Source organism: Siniperca chuatsi, linkage group LG12 (assembly GCF_020085105.1).
Source record: "Siniperca chuatsi isolate FFG_IHB_CAS linkage group LG12, ASM2008510v1, whole genome shotgun sequence".
NCBI lineage: Eukaryota > Metazoa > Chordata > Actinopteri > Centrarchiformes > Sinipercidae > Siniperca > Siniperca chuatsi.
The window spans coordinates 5933386-5957316 of NC_058053.1; the positions used below are offsets into that span (position 1 = coordinate 5933386).

Below are 23931 nucleotides of genomic sequence, written 5' to 3' on the forward strand. Positions count from 1 at the left end.
CTAAGTAAACAAGACAAAAGCTTTCATGATTTCTTAATTATGAAATGAGAGAAAGACCTGCTTGGGAAAATCCTTTACATGTTTATCTTCCTCAGAAAAACATTTTTTATTTTCACCCTTTCACCAATTAGAGGTGAACTTCAGCAAAGATCATTTTACATTTGAATTAGCCATTAAAAGACCTTAGAGAAAGGGCGTCCTGGTGGCTTAGGGGTTTAAGACACTGACCACGTAACTGCAACGTCTGGCTGGCGACCTTTGATGTATATCAGCCCTCTTCTTTTTTTTTCCTAGCACCACTTCTTACGATGTGCGTGCTTCACATGGAGTCTCCCTGTTTTTAAATGACCTTTTATGGCTTTAAATGCCTTTCTTGGATCTTTCAAATGGCTTGTTTTCTCTGCAACACTAAGCACCTTATCTTTACCTGCTTTCTTTTTAATTTGATTTGTTTCATGTTATTCCCTTTTAAATGTAAATCACTTTGAGCTGAATGTTTTGTATGAGAGGTGCTTTATAAAGAAAGTTTATTATTATTATTATTCTCTCTCCAGCACGGTCTCCTAGAAATTCAATTATTATACATATTTTCTCAGTTATGTTTTGAAATAAAACAATTACTGCCTAACAACATTTGTTTCGAGTGTAGAAAGAAAGCATTAAGTCTGGCAGGATTGTAGGGTGGTGGTCAGGATGGACGGTGGATGCCTGAGTAACCTGAGTAACTGACCAAAGTAAATGCTGGGACATCCTTTTGACATCAGCATATATAACCCTTCTCTGAACAGTGCTCTAAAAGCTTCTGAAGTCGTTTACATGACACTGAGAATACTGAGTATTGATATATATTAAAGAGTTTGGGCTGATGATGTCACAGGCCTAATTGATGCAGCTGAGCAATCAGCTGGCACACCTGGCATTACTTAGCTGTCGTTTCCTAACACCTCTACCTGCTCCTCATGATGTTTTTGGTTTCAAACTCATCATTGTATAGAGAACATAAAACCACTGTAAACATGGTAGTTTGTTTTACAATACCCTATTGTAAAGATGGATATAGGTTGAGCCATTTTCTGTCACCTTGTCTCCTCAGGCTGCTAAGTATATAGAAGCAGATCTTGAGTTGAGTGCAAAACAAAAGCAAACCTCACAGAAAGGATTTGTACAAAACATTTCTACATGACTCATAAAGAAACGTGAGTGAGAACATTAAACGGAGATCAGCAGAGTGAGCGAGAGAATGTGGGGGACGCTGTGCCTGTGAACTCCCCACAGCCACGACAGTGACAGCTCAAGCTTGACACTTACACCAAGGGTTACTTATGTATCACTTTCTTTTGAGTCATACTCAGAAACCACAGTATGTGGGAGTGAGATGCATCTGTTATTGATCATGATGAAAACATCTACGTCTCAGCCAAACCCTGGTGGGAAGAAAAATCACTTGAATGTCAAAAAAGTTTATGATAACGGTGTAATTAGTCATTAATCAAGAAGTACATAGACATAGACATGTTACGTTTCAAAACACATGATCTTTATATATGACAATTACTTTCTTGTATTTCAAAAGCTCTGCATTTGAAAGATGTAGAATAATTTGATACATTGATATATAGACAAGAAACAATACACGAATAAGTGATTTTTAAGACACGTAAAACACGGAATCTTATCAGTTCAGGCAAAAACTGAAATATGAAAACACTAAAACGCAAACTTCCATGACTAATGACAGAAAACACATATGGCTCAATTTGTTCCTGGCTTCCCTTCAAGATTTTCAGGCAGATTATCCAAAAAGCTCACAAGAACAGGCCTACCACCCAAATAGCTGCCAAACTGCAAAAAAATCAACTAGAGTAATCCTCTGTGAAAAAACACTAATCTGCTCCCCAAAACCTGCTAATTGTCCATTTGGTTACAGATCTGGGTAAACACAAAAGAGCGCCACACACTCACTGAGCACAGTTTACACCCACCCAAAGATGTCATAAAAGAGATCAGTGCAAAAAGACTGGAATAGCTTAACACTCATTATTTCTGAAAACACATTCTAAATAAAGCTGAAACAGCACCTTGTTTAAATAAGATGAAATGCTCAAAGTTTGGTATGTCCAAAGCCTTAGATCAACACCAACATCATGTAATATTCTTTATATAGGGAAGCAGAAAAACGCTTTTTGGTGTGAGTCCCAATTAGGCTGTCAGCATGGCAAAGAGCAGCTGGTACAGTAATGTTCTGGATGCAAGAGTTACTAATTGCTGTAACAAAGTGCTGCAAATGGAAAATGAGAAGGAACTGTGTACCATTCTTTCATTAATGAACTTGAGATCTAGTTTGTAAGCTGGTTTGATGGCTACCAAAGCAAAACTTTCTACTTACCAAAAAACATATATAGTATTTTTGCGGCATTTTGACATTATGTGATATAGTTAAGATCACTGCTCACCAAAAAAAGGCTTGCTGGAGGTGTTGGAGCTGAAATGTATAATGAGAGGGAAAGCACCTGGACACTCCTCTCTGCAACATTCATTTTTCGGGGCAAGCTTTTGGTCCTCCTTAAGCATCAACATCATATTTTAATTAATGTATACCTGTAAGTGGCCATGCAGTTTAAAAAATGAAAGCTTACACAGCCTTGAAGGCCCCTTGACAGCAACAAGGCATGCAGCTCTTCCTTAACAATATTCTGACTTTAATTTTTGAAGAGAGAAAAAAAAAGGAATTGTATTCATAATGTGTGAAGTGGCACTACTGGACTCATTTCTCCACATATATAATAAGTCAGGGTTATTTGTGTAACCAATTAATAGAAAAAGCTGTTCAGTGAGAACCACACAAATTGAATTTCAAATTACTTTCAGAAATGTTAGTTACTGTGAAGCTGGTGGAGGGAGAGAGAAAATGTGGCCAAAACTTCACAAAAAATAAAGAGATGTGGAGAGGTCACAGGTACATGTGTGAGAGGGAAAGAGACAGCAATAGTGAGCTAACGTGTCTGTGTGAGAGAGAGAGCGCTACCTAACATTGTCTCCACTGGAAAGTTTTAATGCATGTAGCAAAATGCAGCGCCGTTCTCTCTTCTTGTAGGTTGAGTATTTTGAAGACATTAAAGCAATTTAAAAAATTGGCAGGATTTTCGAACTCCTGGCCCAGCCTTGAGAAATGCACTCCTGTGTCGCTAGGTGTTGCCTAGCAACTCATCTCGCTGGAATCCAGAGGCAGGCCTATAGCAACTATATTTTGTGCTACTTAAAACAGAAATGCAAGATCAAAAGTTTGTTATCTAAGTAAATGAATAACTGGTATTTGCCAAGTTGTACGAAGGTTAAAATCAACCCAATGCAAAGCAGAGGGGGGTTTGCTTCCCTCAAATACATACTTATCTTAACAGCTGCCTACACAAGACACATTTCAGCAGTGTTTTTCATTTATCTGTCTTACATGCATCTAATAAAACAGATATGCTTCACTTTTAAATAATACAGCTGTCTACATGGCTCCTGTGTCACTCGCACTTTACATTCATAAGTTGTGACTCGATGCGTCCGACAGAAGTGAAGCTGCTGAATCTTATCTTGAGTTATCTTATCTAATTTTATCTTTATTTATTTAAAGTTTATAACTGATTTGTCTGCTCTGGCTTGTGTAAGCATTTGCCTGACTTCACCTTTGCAACAGGAATGTTACACAGGAGTCAATCTGAAATACTTTTTTGATTCCCGAGGGCAAACTCTTTGAATCAATCAATCAATGTACATGTTCATGTTTTGTTCATTTCAGGGCATTTTTGTGCACAACTGGATTTGTGTTAAGTACACTAACAGTTGAAACTAAAACATATTTTGAGTACAAATAGAAAGAAAACATTTTAAAAAAACAAATACTACAATTACATGGATACATCCATCCCAGAAGCTTTGGCTAATCTCTACATGACTAAATTAAGATATGAATTCTAACAGTAATTGTCCAAGCATAGCTTATAAAATTACAGTTCTGCATATTTAAACAAAATAAACAACAACTACCAGCAGTCATAGTCCTTAAAACCTTAATTAATATGTTGTCACTGGTGAGATTGTCAAAATTAGAGAAATAACAGCATCAGTCCCTGAGTAGCTACGTTAGCATTAGTGACGGTTGCGTCCAGTTACCTAACTTTATAGTTCCCTCAAACAATGTAACTTTATAGCATCGTATCTCTTCTTTAAGAACAGAGTGGTTGTGGGATATCAATATATTACCAATGTGTCATGTCGAAGGTAAATTAAAGTTCAGAACTACTGTAAATCTGCTCATTATAGTGTTTAGACCCCAAACTTAACTTTTATTGAGGGTGTCAATTCATATAGAAGTCTAACGTTAACCCTATTATGAGACACACGCTGAGGTACTTGTGGCTAGCTAGCCATGTTGCCAGCTGCGTTGAGCTCAACAGCTACGGTACTCACGTTAATATAAAAATCTGAACTACTGACATCATATAATACAGTTGTCATTTCTCCCTGTAGCCATTGCTGCTGTGTGGCGCTCAGCTGTTTTTTTATAATTCGCTATGAGATTTGTTTTCAACAAGAAAACACTTCGACTAATGTTAGGTCAACACTACGCTAATACTAGCGCTAGCTAACGTCAACTTTACTGTAGCTGTCTGTCTAATGTCGAGCGCTGTGGGTTTTAATAGCATCCCTACAATGTACTGTACTGTACTCTTTGATTGGATTAAAATATAAAGATTCACCTAATGTCTTATAGTGTAAGGATGATTGAAATATAATTTTACAGTAAGTGTTGCAATATAATGTGTTACCCCTATAATTATTAAATGATGGGGAAAAAAGGGTTATTTAAAGCTAGCTACCCATATCCTATGATATATGTGGCAAAATGAATTTATTACTCTATCACAAAAGAGTCATCACTTGATATGACTGAGTTTGAGTCTCACTCCACTCGACCATGTGCAGGTTGTGCAATGACCTGGCAACCACTGGAATGGAATGGAAAGGGGGAAGGGGAGTGCATCATCTAGTGGCTGGATGTTATCAATGTTATATGTAAATAGCACCTTTAAGTATAGTGCTAGATAGATATGTGAGATATGTGTTGGGTTGACGTGTTCAGCTTATTCAACATGCTGATTTTGAAAAGTCACCTACATGATGACTTGACCTTTTTCTTTTCCAGCAGGGAAGGTATGTGGTTTAATTTGCCATGCCTAGAATACGATAGGGATAAATTACATTACAGAAATGATATAACCTACTTAGCCCAGTGGCCTTGTCTGTGGTGACATCTCATTTTACGCAGTGCTTATGCGAACGAAGACTGTGGTTTAGGAGACGGATGGACTGCAAACCACTGAAAAGGTATCAGACATCCAACCTGGGAGATGGTCAGTCTACTCAACTACTTTATTGACCTGTCCTAGAGACAGTTGACAAACAGCCGTAGAAAAAAAAAAAAAAAAACAAGCCACACATCCTATAAATTACAGTAAGCATAAAGTTTGTTATAGCAAAGTATATTTTGGGGGAATCTTAATGTTGCTTGTAATGTGTATTTATCACAAAGGATACTAAAGCTTTCATTAAGTTAAAGCTGCAGTTATCAATATTTGTATCAACTGATCCAATTACTGTGTGTAATGTGAAAGAGGTAATTTGGAATGATGAACCCAGAGAGATTTATCCCCCACGTACAGCTCCCTTCAGCTTTTCAGTGTCAAGTTTATCAATGTCTTTCAGCTCAGTGTTTTGGTTTTATGACCTGCAACTTTACTGTTTTGGTTCAGTCTTACACGCCTCATCAAAATTGTTTTTCTGGCTGAAGCATGCATCTGTTTTTAGCATAAAAACTCTAAAAACCCACTGTACGCTACCTGCCCAGCACCAAACGACATTGTTCAGTTTGTTATTTTTAAATGCATGATTATGGTGAAGGTGAGGTAAAATACTTGATTTTTATTTAATTATGTCATATAAAAATGTGGTCATTCATCTAAATATCTAACTAGTGTACTTGCACTCATGTTTTTTTTAACTCATACTAAAACAACTTATTGAAAAAAGAAAGAAATGACATGACAATGTCATTTTTCATTATTTTCACTTTACTACTTTACTTTTACGTTATTTATATAACACTTGTCAAAACAAAGTTACACAGTGCTGAAAAATAATAATAAATAATAAAACAGTAACACAAATAAGATAAAGATGATAAATTAACAGAAATAACTTGGGCATAACTTAGTTTTTCACTGTAAATTCAATAGCTAAAATTAGATAGTCATCTAACAGTCAAAGCCTATTCTTTTCTGGGTTTCAACAAATCGTTAGTGATAATAGCCCTACCACTAGGTAAGTAACTTAACAGATGTCTTCTAAATGGCAAAGTGAAAATACATTCAGCGATTAATTACTTCATTAGCCTGCTGCTGTTCTAATTATTGCATCAATAGTGCTCATTAAATGATCTTGACCTCCAGATGGACATTTTCTGTCTTTCCCTGTCATTTTTTCCCCTTCTGTCTCACTCAGCCTCTGTCTTAGTCCACCCACCACGACAGCTGCATGCAAAAGTTAAAACTCCCTCACACACTGCTGGACAGAAAACTGACAGCTCATTACGACTTTCAAAACGGAGTTCACTTCTGTGTGATCTATTAATCTGTTTTGTGCTTCTACCCATCCACAGTCATTTCTCTTTTCATTAAGCAGAACAATAGCCCCAATGCCACAAAATTCATTACACGCAATCAAAAGCAGATCCTTAGGGCCCATTTAATTCACTTTCATTATTAACATTACCACTATCATTAATATGCTTAAGTAGAAGGCTGCTGTGACGTTGTGTGTCGTTGAATTGAAATGTTAATCCACCCTTTGGCAGGTGCTATTTTCTCAGTGGAGTCAATCGCCAGCTCTCTAAACTGACTGAAAATCTGAAATGAATGTGTCACAGTGACATATTTGGTATGGGACAAACGACAACAACAAATTTAATTAGGTGAAATTTTCTGCCATAATATAATGCTATTATTTGCTTATATACACATCAAGCAAAATGTATTTGTGACTTAATTATGTAATAGAATACAATTATTTTTAGAGGCAGTCTGTGGATAAGACAGGAACTCCTTCATGATCTTGCTGCAACCCATGTGCTAAATGCTGCCCCCCTTAGTTACCTTCCATTTTAGCACAACATATGCAATTTACAATGATAATGGTGGAAGATTTACCACTCAAAATTTGTGGTAATTTTTTGGTATTTTTTAAGACATGTGTTTGATTTAGATTTTTTCTCATTTTTAGCTTGCTAGCTATTTAATGCTAACTTGCTGAGTTGGCTGAAAGCTCCGCCTCCAGCTGACTTTTCAATGATTTCAGCTCATTCATTTGAAAACAAGAGTCATTTAAAAGGGTCTTAAACATGCACTTGATTGCTACATACATAATATCATGCTAAATGATTAAGGCTAAAGATAGATGTCAACTGATGATTAATTTAGAAGTAAATAAGGAGCCACATTGTATTTTTATTGCTATGTACTGTAGGACTAGTTAGCCTCAGTATCATGGTACAGCATTAAATAAAATGTAATTTAAATGATATTTATTCTATCATAAAAAATGGCGTGTAGTTTGGCCAGCATCCTCCTCTCTGACACCACCGCCAGAGAGTCCAGCTCCACCCCCACAATGTCACTGGCCTTACGGATCAGTTTATTGAGTCTGTTTGCATCCGCTACCTTTAACCTGCTGCCCCAGCATGCAACAGCATACAGGATAGCACTGGCCACCACAGACTCATAGAACATCTTCAGCATTGTCCAGCAGATGTTGAAGGACCTCAGCCTCCTCAGAAAATAGAGGCGGCTCTGGCCCTTCCTGTAAAGAGCTCGATTGTTCTTAGCCCTGTCCAGTTTATTGTCCATGTGTACTCCCAGGTACTTGTAGTCCTCCACAATGTCCACACTGACCCCCGGATGGAAACTGGGGTCACTGGTGCCTTGGCCCTCCGTAGATCTACAACCAGCTCCTTTGACTTTGTCGCATTGAGCTGCAGATGGTTCTGCTCACACCATGAAACAAAGTTACCCACCACAGTCCTGTACTCCGTCTCATCACCACCGCTGATACATCCCACCACAGCAGAGTCATCAGAAAACTTCTGAAGGTGGCAGGACTCTGTGTGGGGGCTGAAGTCCGTGGTGTAGAGGAATGGTAGAGGATGGTGAAGAGGAAGGGAGAGAGGACAGTCCCCTGAGGGGCCCCAGTGTTGCTGACCACGCTGTCTGACACACAGTGCTGCAGGCGCAAGTGCTGTGGTCTGCCAGTCAGGTAGTCCACAATCCAGGACACGAGGGGGGCATCCACCTGCATCGCTGCCAGCTTCTCTCCCAGCAGGGCAGGCCGGATGGTGTTGAAAGCACTGGAGAAGTCAAAAAACATGATCCTCACCGTGCTTGCCGGCCTGTCCAGGTGGGTGTGGATGCGGTTAAGCAGGTAGATAATGGCGTCCTCAACTCCCAGCCGGGGCTGGTAGGTGAGCCGCAGCTGTTCCAGCACTAGTCTCTCCAGGGTCTTCATTATGTGGGAGGTCAGTGCCACCGGTCTGTAGTCCTTGGAGCTACTGGGGCGTGGCGTCTTCGGCACAGGAACAAGGCAAGATGTCTTCCACAAAATGGGGACCCTTTGAAGACTCAGGCTCAGGTTGAAGACTTGTTGAAGGACTCCACATAGCTGGGGGCACAGGTTTTTGGCACCCCGGGGCTAACGCCATCGGGGCCTGCAGCCTTGTTTGAGTGGAGCTTCATCAGCTCCTAACCCCCAAAACCCCTAACAGCACAGCAAACAAACCTGCTCACTGGTTAGTAATGCAGAAATATTTCTCAACTGGGTGTGTGTGTAAGTGTGTTAATTTGTGTTCATGTCTGACCCTGCAACCATCCCCTTAGGTTGTTCTTGTAATTAATATGACCTTTAGAGACATCACCAAGTTGTTTTTTGATTACATCTTAAAACTCACACTTTATTGCCAAACATTTTCCCAACATTTTTGAATCACTAGTTTCCATTCCATTCCAGTCAGAGCCACTGAACTTGCTTGAGACAGGTAATCCATTACAGTGAACATCACGTCTGCTTCGCTATGCCCAGCTTTAAAGCCAGATTGAAACTTATCAAAGACTCTATTGTGATTCATGAATGCAATCAGCTGGTTCGATTGCATTCATTATTTTTCAGGGAGCCAGAAAAGGTTTCATTTTTGATTGGTCTAAAAAAGCTATTCCCTTTCCTTCTGATTTAATGTCATTTAAATTACCTGAATTAAACAATTAAGTCTTCTTTTCTAACTCATGTTCTTTTCTTGATAAAAAAGAACCACGCGCCTTCATGCCAAAAATAACATTAGAGGTAATTGTGTGAAATGCATGTTTCAATGCTTTTACATGTACTTCACTAACCTGGTTACTGTCGGCTCTGTGCTAGCATACTGATTTCTTCTTTGCTGACCATGTATATATGTAACTGGACTTCTAATAAACTCTTTAATCAGCAGGACGAAAGGAAAGATCATTACATATAGCAATCCTCATATTCAAAATAATTCAATTTAAACTTAGACTAACACTGAACTGACACCTTCAGAAGCCTAAGTCAATTTCCACAGCTGAACTTTTGACTATTTGAAATGAAAATTCCGACACATTGCATTGCAAGGAAAAACTGTGCACTCTCAATACTGATCCTGTCCTCTCCCTGCGCTGTCAGTCCAAATGCTCCAACTACCCTCTTGCAATGGTCCAGGTGGAGAAGAACTCTGAGTAATGACCTGCTGCATGTGTACTGTATGTGAATTTTAAGTAACCAGGTTCCAACAATGCATGTTAACATTATCCGATTACCTATGTAACCTGATTTCTCTGAGTACTAATTTGCAACAAATATGCTTTGAGAGAAATGTAATAGAATAACATTTAATCATAATACATGTTTTAATGAAGTATCAGTAAAGTCAAAAAACATTGATTGTTCACTGACAACACATCTCATTTGTTTCCCCTAAAATATCTGTTTTTACAATACAATTCTGCAACAAGAACATGATTGTATTTTTATTGTCATGTTTAGGCAACTCACAGCACTTGGTTAAAGTAAAGAAAAGATCATGGTCTTGGTCAAATATTGAAAAAGTGACTTGAAGCATATGACAGGATGTATTTACTGTATTAACCAAATCCACGATCTTTCTCCAACGTTAACCAAAGTGCTTTTGTTTCCTAAACACAACTACAACTTGTGTGCGATCCTTCCTGAACTGACGACTATCTGGAAAAAAACGTTGCCAGTGAAGTTATGGTTCCTTCAAAACATATTTGGCAGAACGAGTTTGTAGCATATAAACACAATTTGAAGGAGACAGGGTTGGGGTAACACGTATAACCACACACAGCAGTGACCCTGATAACCAAAAGCAACCGAAAGCAATGCAGACACCAATTTTACAAATTAGTAAGATGAGACTTAAACATAAAACATTTATTTTAAAACCCTCACAGTTAGTCACAACATACAAAGACTCCATTTAATTGTACTGCATTTGTATAGGGATTTTATCCAAATCCCTTTACCCAGTTCAGAAAGCAGTATTTAAGTGAGTGATAGGTATTGTGGTATGATCGGTAGCTTTATACACAGCAAACAAGCATACAAAGCAAACAAATATCAGACTTCCAAAATATTGGATAAACACTTTTGCATTACAGCCACAAATATTAGACAAGAAAAGTTACTTTGGCCCCTTTGTTCAACATGAAATAAATAAGAGTATGCTTCTCACAGTACTGAAGTGAAAATAGCCCCAATTAGACTTTATAATTAGCATTTTAATAAAGTCATGTTGAAAGGATTGCTCCCGCGAGGACATATGTCATGTAAGTATCTCAAGTGTTGTACCACATGGGGCTAAAATCTACATTTTTTAATCATGGCATGCGACCTCTTTGTGTAAAATTAATGAGAAAAATTAGTTCAGACAGACTATAAGTCAATATACCTGGCTACCAATAAAGTGAAGTGTTACATCACTAAAATTGGTCATTATTCATTCAAAGTGCAAAATATAATATCTCCCAAATTGGCTTGAAACAGTTTTAGGAAAAGAATTCTGAAACTGTGACTCTCTGTGAATCTTTCTCACACTGGTACACCCCAAACAGTAAACATACACATCTGAAAATAATCTTTCATCTTGCGCTGATGCTGACGCTGACGCTGACGCTTCTCCATCACCAGACATATAGTATGTGGACATGCTGTTTCATATGCATGGTAATTTATTACTAAACATATACAGACAGGCCATTAAAGCCATAGATAGATGGATAGACCACAGGATATGAAGGCAGACAAGATAAACAAAATAAAACCTTCAGTCTGTACATGTGAATGAGGCTGTTCGCTGATCTCTCATAAGGTCAAAGAGAGCTATTTCCTGCATTTCTCAACTGCGGGGCAGGCACAGTCTATTATTTAAAATGGTGCACTGATGCAATTGATACGATTTCTTAATAAAGCTGCAGAAGCTGTGAAGTGATGGAAACAAAAGGACAGGATTGTCATGGATGACCAGCTCATGAACCTTGTGCTGAGCTGTAACACTGGAGCAAAAACTGAGCTGTGTGCTCCAGAGACTCACTGAAAGCTAGACTCAGCTCATTCAACTGCATCTCTTTCATTCATTTTCTGACTTTAGGGCTTATTGAAAGAACACGAAAACTGAGGGACGTATGTGTAAGTGTGCATTTGATTGAAAGACACTAAGCAAAAACACCCCAATATACTCATGTCTTATCACTTTCATATTGTTAACATGATGGCAAAAAAAAAAAAAATGCACATTAGGCAGACACAACACAACACAGGCATCTCTCTGGAGTTCTGCTTCTCGCCACCTGATGAATGTGAGCCCAATTTAATTGCTTCTCAGCTTCTCTTGATAAAGCATATCTGGATCTCTGGTTTGTTAGATGTTTCAATCTCATTTACTTTGGCTCTCTGTTATTTCACATGGGGCAGGTAGGTTACAAGCAGCTTACCTGAGGCTATATGCTGGAACCAGCTTCTATGGTTTTACATGAGGTGGAGCTGTTGGTACTGAAGCCACAGACCAAAACAATGAGATGAAAGTGGCTGAAAGCCAAACAAGCTGCAGATTTGTTGATTCTCAGTGGAATCAGCTGTAGTAGCACACATTATTCCATGCAGATGTTATACGAACTAATCCAGATTTTATTCACCGCCCCTGACTAATTTTAGAATCGTGCCGAATTTTGTGCCAGATTGTCGTAGTTTGATGTTCAGTTTGAGTTCAGTCGCAATGCTCGATTAATTGCCTGAACCTCAAAAATCTGGCTGCTAAGAGAATGATTTTGTTTAATTGGAATGTTCATAAGTCAAGTTGTTTATCAATAGATAACTGGTTACTTTTTTAAATCTTGGTATGGAACAAATAGCAGATATGATCAGTGATACTAAGTACAATTCTGGAATGATTGAGGATCAAGTGAGGAGCTGCCTTTCAATATTACCTATTTGCAATTCAATTATATATCCATAGTATACATCCTTTTTGAACGTAACTTTATTGGAATTGTCTATGGACAAAACCATTCCAGAATCAATCTGTACAGTGTGAGTATAGAAGTGGTAAACTTTGTTTTTCTTAATCTTGTATGCTGCGTTAACTCTCTCTACCAGTATTAATCAGCCTTTATTCCCGGCCAAACAGTGTCTGACCAGCTTTATAAGGAGTCATTTACAGATTTTGGACACTGTGCAATGTTCCTTTACAGCCATCTACTATAGCTTGAGAACTTATCCATCATTTAGAACTTTGTGATTTGGATTGGGAATGTCATAAATGCCAATTATGTCATAAAATTGTAATTAACTGTCTTTTGTAAACATGGGTTGGGCTCAAACGGCTACAACGTGTCCCTCTTGCAATGTTAATATATTTGTGTAGTGGAGTGATATTCCAGTTTAACTCAGACCCACTCTCCTTATTGTAGCTGTGTATATAAGCATTTTTATCATGGCAGTGTTTTTTGGTTAGACTTCTAATATTTATATGAGGCACTTATTTTTGGCTGCAGGAAAAAAAAATAAAAGAACAGCTCAGCTATAAAGAGTGCACAGGTTAGTGACTGGATAAGACAAATGAGAGGGATTAATTAGGCTCACTGATTGATGATTCAAACCAAAGTTCAGTTGGCTAATTGAATAATAAAGCAAAGCAGGAGAAAGAATAATGAGCAATAGGGGTTTAGCTTAGCATAAGAGGGAGTGGTGAATGAAAGCATGTATTTATTATACTTTTGTTTTTATATCTGTGTATATTTCCTGCCACAAAATGTAGCTCACCTTTACATAAGAAATAATACATTTTCAGTAAATGTAAAGTACTTTATGCTTTCTTAAACTTCTAAATGCAGCACCCTTAACTTGGACTTGTTGCTTATTCAGACTGAAGAGAATTTACATTTTGGCTGTACAGTGTTGCTTCATGTATTTTCAAGAAAAAAATGTTCAATATGCAATTTTGATTTCTGCTGAGTCTCACTTGCAAGTATGCCTTCCTATTTATGCATCATCTGACTGACTTTGCCCCATTATTTTTGCCTGCAGTATATCTTCAGAGCAGCTGGAACTGAGTTAGATTCACCACAAGGAGTACAGCAGTGTATAAGGCTCGAGGCAAGTCACAGGTTTCTTGACAGTTATGAGGCCCTAATAGCCCATGTACAACAAAGTAGGAAGTTGACGAGGTAGGAGAGCAAGAGAGAGGGTGAAGACAGAGAGATGGGTGCAGTATAATGACAGGAGAGACAGCAGGAGTGCTCATGATGACGGCCTAGAGGAGACACTTTGTGGTAGTCAAGTCTCCATACAGTTGTTGGCATGCACTCTGTGTATTTTATTATCCTTCTCTGCATCTTTCAGTTGATATCATGATAATGTATAATGTGAAAGTTCCCAAGACAGAGAAAAGTGAGTAATAAATCTGATGATGGTACCCAGTTTTTTAATTATATAATTATTATAAAGAATTGTAAGGCTATTGCAGTATTGAATTTCTGTTGTGACATCCATTGATTGAATTTTTTAGATTATGCTAAGGCAAACACAAAGCTACCCATTTAGGATGAGCGACTTTTTGTTTTAAGCTCCTTGGTGGCAAGGCTTCGGGGGTGGATGAGATCCGTCCTGAGTATCTTAAGTCTCTGGATGTTGTGGGACTGTCTTGGCTGACACGTCTCTGCAACATCGCGTGGCGGTCTGGGACAGTGCCTCTGGACTGGCAGACCGGGGTGGTGGTCCCTCTGTATAAGAAGGGGGACCGGAGGGTGTGTTCCAATCACAGAGGGATCACACTTCTCAGCCTCCCCGGTAAGGTCTATTCCAGGGTACTGGAGAGGAGAATTCGTCCGATAGTCGAACCTCGGATTCAGGAGGAGCAGAGTGGTTTTTGTCCCGGTCGTGGAACACTGGACCAGCTCTATACTCTCCATCGGGTGCTCGAGGGTTCATGGGAGTTTGCCCAACCAGTCCACATGTGCTTTGTGGATCTGGAGAAGGCATTCGACCGTGTGCCCCGGGCGCTTTGTGGGGAGTGCTCTGGGAGTATGGGGTCCGGGGCCCTTTGCTAAGGGCTGTCCGGTCCCTGTATAACCGGAGCAGGAGCTGTGTTCGCATTGCCGGCAGTAAGTCAGACCTGTTCCCGGTGCATGTTGGACTCCGCCAGGGCTGCCCTTTGTCACCGGTTCTGTTCATAATTTATATGGACAGAATTTCTAGGCGCAGTCAGGGGCCGGAGGGTGTCCGGTTTGGGAACCACAGGATCTCATCTCTGCTGTTTGCAGATGATGTCGTTCTGATGGCTTCTTCAAACCAGGACCTGCAGCATGCACTGGGACGGTTTGCAGCCGAGTGTGAAGCAGCTGGGATGAGAATCAGCTCTTCCAAATCTGAGGCCATGGTTCTTGACCGGAAAAAGGTGGTTTGCTCTCTTCGGCGTGGGTGGGGAGTCCTTGCCCCAAGTGGAGGAGTTTAAGTATCTCGGGGTCTTGTTCACGAGTGAGGGACGGATGGAGCGTGAGATTGACAGGCGGATCGGTGCAGCGTCTGCAGTGATGCGGGCGCTGTATCGGACCGTTGTGGTAAAGAAGGAGCTGAGTCGAAAGACAAAGCTCTCGATTTACCGGTCAATCACGCTCCTGCCCTCACCTATGGTCATGAGCTTTGGGTAGTGACCGAAAGGACAAGATCGCGGATACAAGCGCCGAAATGGGCTTCCTCCGCCGAGTGGCTGGGCGCTCCCTTAGAGATAGGGTGAGGAGCTCAGTCACACGGGGAGCTCGAGTAGAGCCGCTGCTCCTCCACGTCGAGAGGAGCCAGCTGAGGTGGCTAGGGCATCTGATCCGGATGCCTCCTGGACGCCTCCTCGGGAGGTGTTCTGGGCATGTCCCACCGGGAGGCGGCCCCGGGGAAGACCCAGGACACGCTGGAGGGACTATGTCTCTCGGCTGGCCTGGGAACGCCTCGGGATCCCCCCGGAGGAGCTGGAGGAAGTGTCTGGGGCGAAGGAAGTCTGGGAGTCCCTGCTTAGACTGCTGCCCCCGCGACCCGGCCCCGGATAAGCGGAAGAAGATGGATGGATGGATGGACTTTTTGTTTCCAAAGTTACATGCTTCCTCCTCATTCACATTCAACCCATGAAAATCACCACAACCATGGCTAAAATTTAACTAAGAATCTACAGCCATGCTAGCGTCTCTCTGAGGCTGTACTTAGGAACAGCGGTGCTTTGAGCTAAATGCTAACGTTAGAATGCAAACATGCTCACAATGACAAACATGCTCATGCTTAGCAGGTATAATGTTTAGCATGTACACCGCCTTAGTTTAAGCTAACATTTGCTAACTAGCACTAAACACGAAGAGAAGCTGAGACCGGTGGAAATGTCATTAGTTTTGCAGACATTTGATCATCAGCCAAAGTATTGGGGAAATTAAAATTTTGACCTGTTAGAGGAAAAGTTAACAGTACACCAAAATTACTACAATTCATCCTGAGGGAGACATGGATGTATGTACCAAATTTCATGGCAGTACATCTGATAGTTGTTGAGACATTTCACTTAAAACCAAAAATGTCAGCCTCAAGGTGGCACTAGAGGACCGACAGAACCAACATTGCCATCCCTAAAGCCATGCCACTACCATGGCTAAACATATTAAGAACTGAAAAAGGTTACCCACAAAACTGCTCATGCAGCTTAGATCAAAATAGTTTTCCTTGCAGCTTTATTGCCAATCAACGAACCATGCCCGGGGACACTTGAGGTGGTCTCGAGTACTAAAAATGCCAGGAGAAAACAAAAGCACCCCATTTTTGTTCCATCTATGATAATGCTTCGTTAATCATTTCAACAATGTATATTCACTGGAATCATACATATGTATCATCAATATAGTAATAACTTCATACAACAAACAACAACAACCGTGGGGCAGTAATTCTAGTTCTTAATGCACGTTCATACACTGGGACAGCTACTGCTTGACTTGATTTGATATGGAGGGTGTTAGAATATAGAATATAATTAATCCAGCCCTAAGACATGCTGTAATACCGTTCCACTATTGAGGCTTAATGGACACAAATAGTTGCAGATGTTTAGTGAAATGGCCAACTAAAATAAAAGTGTCACCCAGACCTAGATGTTACCTTTTGGAACAATAAGTGAAATAATGAATCATCCTAGAGTGGTGTAACTCCATTTTATATCCATTAACAGAGTCCTTCCGTAGCCAGAGACTCCATATCAATTTATTGGATTGTTTAATGTAATCATGCATAATTCAGAAGGATTAATTGGAAATGGCTGCACCAAGAAGGGAGCAATGCATTAAAGAGCTACTTAGAATCAAAAGAGGATTTGTTAAATGGTCCTTCAGTCTTGAGATACAGGCAAATTAATTCAATGGTGGACGAGAGAGACACTTTTTGGAGAGTGCATTACCTTGTTAGAAGATGAATACCTCCGCTGTCTTTTTGTTGCTTGGTTGAATTAATGTAAAGTTGTTAAAGGTGTTTAGAAAAGCTACAGCATAAATATTAAATGCATCCTTAGCTCAGTCTGTGTTAAAATTATTGTTTGACCCTGTAGCACTAAAGTTCAGGGGTTGCGCAACAATGTCTGCAAAAAACCTAATCAAAGTCTGACTAGAAGTGATATTCATTCCCAAAAATGTCTATGTAAAAACCTATGTGGCACACTATGTCTGGCTGATTATGACTGTAAATTCATTGTACAATAAGTACTTTATTAAGTAATTTAAACATTTTCCACCAGACTTCAGGTTTAGTGGTGAGCTGGATTCCACTTGCAGCGGTGGCTAAGGATCATGGGTAATGTAGCCTAGCCTTCCACTATCCAAAACTGACAACAAAAAAACTTTATTTCTCACAATCAAAGGAGAAATAATCTAAACTGAAAGTCGTAACATTAACCTAATCTTATTGTTGAATTAGCAAGGACACTTTAGTGTTTTAGCTTTGAGAAATGTTTATCATTGAACAAAAACCTTAACATGGGAATTAACAGTGAGGAAAATACTTCCGGTTGGTGGTTCCTCAGTTCTCCAATGGGACTGATGCTCGCAGCGTCTTATAGTGCCGCGGTCAGGTTAATATTGGAGTGAATGGAAAGCCCGGTGCGTCTCATACAGACGCTAAATGGTACCTTTAGGTCAGTCTGTATAAGACGCAAAGGGGTATGACAAAATGTCAGTATTTGATGACCTGGGAATGAGAACGGTTGAAATATCAGTCAGACAAATGTATTTAGTGGTCAATAAGCAATCTGGGACACCTGCAGCTGGTGTCAGTTTAATATCAAACTTCATTAATAGGTTTAGAAAAGTGATTCACTGAGATTGCATTTTATACTAACATTATAAAGCATATGGCTCAGTAAAGTACAGTCTATCATCTCCCAAGCCACATTGCTTTTTTATGTCCACATCATTACAAATGCCCATTTTGGTGAGTACATTAGCTGACCATCCTTTGTTTTAAATACATTATATTTTTGACCTGTGTCAGGCATGTTCAGTTGTATTATTTTTCCTCAGGGTTGATTCCATTATCATAACACATCTAGCAGACTGACAGACTAAACATGTCCTGCCCTGGGGTGATGCACTAATCTCTGAATAACAAAACTGTCCAGGGGAAGCCACACACATTTTTTCCTGGTGGTTAAATACTGAAGAGTACTACGTTTCTCAACATCTGGCTCTTTTCATCCTTCCTTTACTTTTTTTCTGCATCTTCATACATCTACCAATAAAAAGCATGCCTCAAAACTCTCATTAACATTATTCTGGCAGTACCCAACATAATGACTTGGCCTCTCATTAGTTTGAGTGAAGTAACAACTCAGGCCTGAAACAAGTCGGGCCATTGTTAACACTCAAGTTGCGCATACTTGTTTTGTTCCATTCTGAACCCACAGTCTGGGGATTTTAGTTTGGTGCAGACCTCAAAGCAAGCTGCAGAAAGCATCTTTAAGTCGAAATAAAGTGGAGCTCATAGTCACATGCACACAAAGAGGGAGAGTTATGGAAAGGACAGCATTTTTCTCTGTTGAAATCCACAAGCAGAGTCTGACACCCAGACAATAATTTGCAAGTGAAATAGGGCATGTCGGAGGGAATTTCACAAAGAAAAATTATGGCAAAATTAATTACATAGGTTAAGGGCACACAGAGTAAAACAAAAGCCGTCATCACAGAAGAAAAGAATCTGATTACTATGATTAATTTGGGAGATTTGGGGGTGCTTATGCATGGTAATTTGGGGTTAATTACTTTGTATATTTATCACAGAAAAATAGCACACTGTAACCACACCAATAGAACAATTTGGATACTTACGTTAGTACCTTACCATGTAGTACACTGTGTACAATATGTACTTATTTGCGTAGTGCATGAATTTCAACAGGGTAGTGTTTACAGTGGTTAAAGGGGCACCAAATTGTGTAGGTGCAATCAATTAAATTTGACTATCAAGATTATAAAAGATAATCATAAATAATAACTTAATTAGTAAAGTCCTCGGACGCACCACTCTTCTTAAAGAAGAGAAATGATAGCCAATAATTGACTGAGTCTCATATAATATACTAAACTATCAATTTGGAACTCAGATTAGTAATTAAATTAATAACTATAACCAGAATTACCATCAATAGCTAGTAGGTTGAAGGATTTGAAGTTCAACATGGAAGAGGTTAGCAAAGTATTCACTCTTGTGCAACATTAAAGAAGCCAGCATAATTATACACAAGTATTTATTAAGGGATAAACAAAGCAAAAGCACATAATATGAAGTCTAACTCTATACCAAACTACAGAACAAACGGCATGTGTGTATGTGTGTGTCCAAAATGGCTGCTATGTCCAAGATGGCATCAAACAAAAGAAATCAAACTCAAAATGGTGGCTGGTCTGAGCAGCAGCCGCATGGCTAGACTAAGAAAGGAAATTCAAAATGGTGGCCAGGCCATGTATGTTAGAGAGTGTGGCTCTGTTAAAAGGGCCAAATTGAAGTGTACATGTGTATTGTATAGGATAAACGGTGCCAGGTTAGATAGAGGATAGTTAGTTGTATGCAAGGCCCTGTGTCTATGTTAACATCACTAGCATCACTTAACATGTGGCTACCAAACAGTGAAAACACATCACAACACTAAAACCCATGAACCAAATCAATACATATACCTTCACAAAAGTGCATAGCCAAGTACACTGTTAATGTGAAGCTATGTAATTCCCAGTTATAGGTTTAGTGGTTACGTTACCAATCCGTAAAAGAAGCTGCTTTGAAATAGCTGTTATTATCTGGCTGTTCCGTTGGAATGATCCAGGCAGGGAAGAATGTTGGTTCTGACTGAAGGAAAGTCCTTGGTGTGCAGTCTGTCTGTGCACATGGAGGAACTAATAGAGTTCAGTTAAAGTCCCACAAATGAATGAATTTAAATGGTGGAGTGCTGTTGGTCCCAACAGTAGTGCACAGTAGTTCACTGGAAATGACTGCAACATTTGACCGCTTGACTTAGTTCATTCAACAGTATTATTGATAAGAGGACCATGTGGCATTGATTTTCAGAGTAGTTTTGTACATATCATATATACCATGTCTAGCACATTGAAAGCAGAATTTACACTGATGCTATTTGCTGCTGTGAGAAATGTGAGAGTCAATATAGCATCACAATTAGGTTTTTTTCTTGTAGGCTCTCTTGGTATTGCAGGTCCGGAACCAAGAAATGCTTTGATATTGGTGGTTTAGAAAACACATGCTTGACAATGTCATGTCAAAATTGTAAAGGTTCTGTATATGAGATTCTGAACATAAATATAGCAGCAAACAACTATTTGCTTTATAAAGATATAGTGGAGTAATGGCGTCCTAAGCAGAGAATGACATCACACCCCCTCTGCCTGTGTTGTTATCGCAGCCTCTTTCTTTGTTTATACAGCCGGTCCGGCTGTGTGTACGTTATTGCATGTGAGTTCCTCTCTGTGAAGCTGTTTGTCTGTGAGGAGAGCTGTTTTTTTTTAATCTCACGCAGAGATTTAAGGATATATTTCAACCAAACCAGAGTTGGTGATTGTTGGACAGTGGGAAGACTAACAGAGACAATTTTGGTGTGTTTTATTTAGTTTCTGTCCAGGTTAAATAAAGTGTGTTCTACGATGATTCGTGAGGTAAAATATTTTTTTTCAATGTTGTCTGGTGGCAACCAAGATCAATATAACAGTTGTTTCTGGTTAAAGAAAAAGGATCTTACAGTTTAACAAAAATGTCTCTCTCAGTAGGGATCTTTTCCGTAATGTTGTCATGTTGCATTTTTAGAGGACATATGCTACTTTGATGGGCGCATTTGTCCACAAGGATTATGTTGCAACAATGGCGACCCATTTTGCGGCTGCCGGCTGAGCCATATAGCCAGAATATTTTAGTGAATTAAGGGTTTATTTCGACCAAACCAGAGCTGATGATTGTTGGAACAGTGGAAAGACTAACAAAGACTGTTTTGGTGAGTTTTATTTTGTTTCTGTCCAGTTTAAATGAAGTGTGTTTTACGATGATCTGCAAGGTAAAATAGCTGTTTTTCTCAATGGAGTCTGGTGGGCCATAGCACCCATTTGTTTTGGTTTGAGATGCTGGTGCCCTAGTGCGAGATCTAGTGGCAGTGAATGAGCCCCTTTAAGATATTGCTTTGCCTACAGCTGTAACATTGCCAAACACCACCCAGTGCATTTATGCCACCTTTTCTGTAAAACAAACATTACAATTAATTAAATGCATTAGTAAAATGCAAGTCAGAATCCCAGAGAGGGTTACCTCTGACTCCTGGCACTCTTTTGAATGCAACTAGCTGTACACTGGTGGAAAGCCAGTGAGGGATTCATTCACGAGGGGGGTGGGATCTGAGGGACATTAACCTCTGCATGTGTTTTACCTTCCTGGTGAAGCTCCTCAACGGCAAGTCAAACGAAGCAGCTGGTGTCTCCATGTGTATCAGGAGACATGTGGCTGTTTACATTCTCACCAGGCCAACAGTGGGAATTAGCAGTGCACAGGAATTCCCCACACAAATTTGTAAGCAAAAGGGTAAAAATATATTTGCATAATAATATAATAGTAATAGCAATAATAGTTTCTGGTTAATAATGGTTTCTAATAGAGCAGTAGCATTTGAACAATAGTGACACATACAATATTTTGAGTAACTTCACATGGACCTGACCTTTTTTGGAAAGACAAATGTCATTCCTGAGGATCTTGCCTGTTTTTGCTCACTGATCTTCATAGCCCCTCCATCCTATGGCGGTTGTCTCAGCTCAAAGCCCCTAGGCCAGAGTTTTCATGTAATTACCAGCACATGGTCACCCAGGAGGCCCAGAATCAGCCTGCCACTCTTTGATAATAACTGATATTGAATGGCATTTACCCCCTGGACAGAGAGAAACCTGTTTCTTTGGCTTTGTGAACAGATGGCCACAGGATGGTGGAGGGTGTTGCTATTATTCAAAATATCTCACAGAGAATGTGGACTGCCAGAAGCCTTTTTACCCACCAGGAGAGCTGGAAGAGAGATCACAAATATTTTGGTGAGGATTTGGGGCGTTTGTGCTTCATATAACACTAACCTTCTGTCAAACGCTGAGGAAGATGCTGTCAACCTTCGACATTTGCTGGATGAAAGTTATTTTTCGGCTCAAGGCCTGTCAGACTGAAAACTAAATGTTCCAGATGTTACCTGCGATTCTGCACACACCCTGTTTAAACACTCCTCAGATGTCTGCAAATGGAAGTGATAATAATGTCAAATCTCAACTAATTCATTCCTTTCCTCTTCTCTTTGACTTGTACCTATCTGAGTTTCATTTCATCCTCTCCCAGAAGCAGTGTTTACAAGAAGCAGTGTGCATTATGATGAAGGAGAAAAGGACATGTTGAGCTCTCCACAGGCAAAGGTGAGCAAAGGAGGTTATCTACCTGCCTTTGAAAGTGAATATTAGTTAGGCCTACTCTTTATGTTATCTGCTGCAAAAGAAACTGGAGACAAGATGGATAACTATAATTAAGAATTACTGGATTTGCACAGTGCATTAAGGAATTCCTCCTGGTGGCATTAGATTAACTATTTAAATTTTAAAAATGAAATAATAGCATTCTATACACATCATATAGTTTGGCTAAAAGGCAGTTGGCAGTTGTTAACTTCAGCTATATGTGTTATCTTGAACATTTGAGTGTTTAGTGTTATGACCAGAATTATCATTGTGTTAGTTTGTATTATTATCTTGGACATCTGACTATTTTCTTTTTGGTTGTTTTTATTTAAAATGCTTTGAGTCATTTAAAAGTTACTGAAAAACTGAGGGAGCGGCTGTGTGATAGCAGTGACTGGTGCTGTATGTGTAGCAGCAAGTTACGGCAATTTGAAGTAGTCACAATAGCACACAATTATAAGCTTAAACTGACTTACCAAGCTTCTTTTCTGGGGAAGTCTAGCATCCTAGATGTGTTGCCTGGCATAGTGTTTACTTGTTATGATTATATTGTTGAATCCATTTTTATCTTCAGCAGTTTAATAACGTCAGACAATCAGGTAGCTCAGTTCAACTAACTTACCAAGCTACTCTTCTGGAGAAGTCTAGCATTCTTTGCCTCACATAGTGACTACATAGTTACTTATAGTGACATTCTAATTATATTGTTGATTCCATGCAAGTTCCTTCCATCTTGAATGCTTCTTGGATACATTTACACTTAGCTTTTTTGAGAATGGTATAGCTATCTGACCTACCCAAGACGCATTAAGTGATTAAGTGTAAATGGGGTCCAAATGTTGCAGTAGCTGTTTCTGTGGTGAAAGAGCTCTGATGCTAACTTATCAGTATGATGAGTCTACAAATGGTCTCCATTTAAATTTCCGAAGAATGATGAGATCAAGAAGAGATGGATTGATTTTGTGAATAGCCACCTTGATGGAGAGCTGAGGATCTCTACCAACACCTGCCTCTGCAGTGAACATTTTACACCGAGTAGTTTTACAAACTTTCAACTGAGATAATCCGTTGTTACTGGTGAATGGGGCCAAACCGACTATTTCCCACCCCAGCCTTTACCCTCCCGAATGGACCAACTATCTCCCATCCCGGCCCTCATCCTCCCATCCCACCAACATCTGGTGCCATCTTCAGCAGTACGTGCCCACCAATGAGTGTAAGTTTGTCTTGTGTGCTTGTGTTATAATTATAGTAG

At 39.6% G+C, this 23931-nt stretch overlaps 1 long non-coding RNA gene across 2 annotated transcripts; it reads right to left on the reverse strand.

The window, feature by feature from the left end:
• Window positions 1–21219: 21219 nt before the first annotated feature.
• Window positions 21220–23269, reverse strand: LOC122885845. 2 transcript variants are annotated; one of them, XR_006380205.1, is made up of 4 exons: window positions 23153–23269; window positions 22439–22462; window positions 22112–22245; window positions 21220–22010 (listed from the first exon to the last, which is right to left on the reverse strand). It is a non-coding gene; the product is annotated as an uncharacterized LOC122885845 (long non-coding RNA). The 2 variants fall into 2 exon arrangements; XR_006380206.1 differs by lacking the exon at window positions 22439–22462 and having other exon boundaries at window positions 23153–23265.
• Between the last annotated feature and the right edge of the window lie 662 nt (window positions 23270–23931).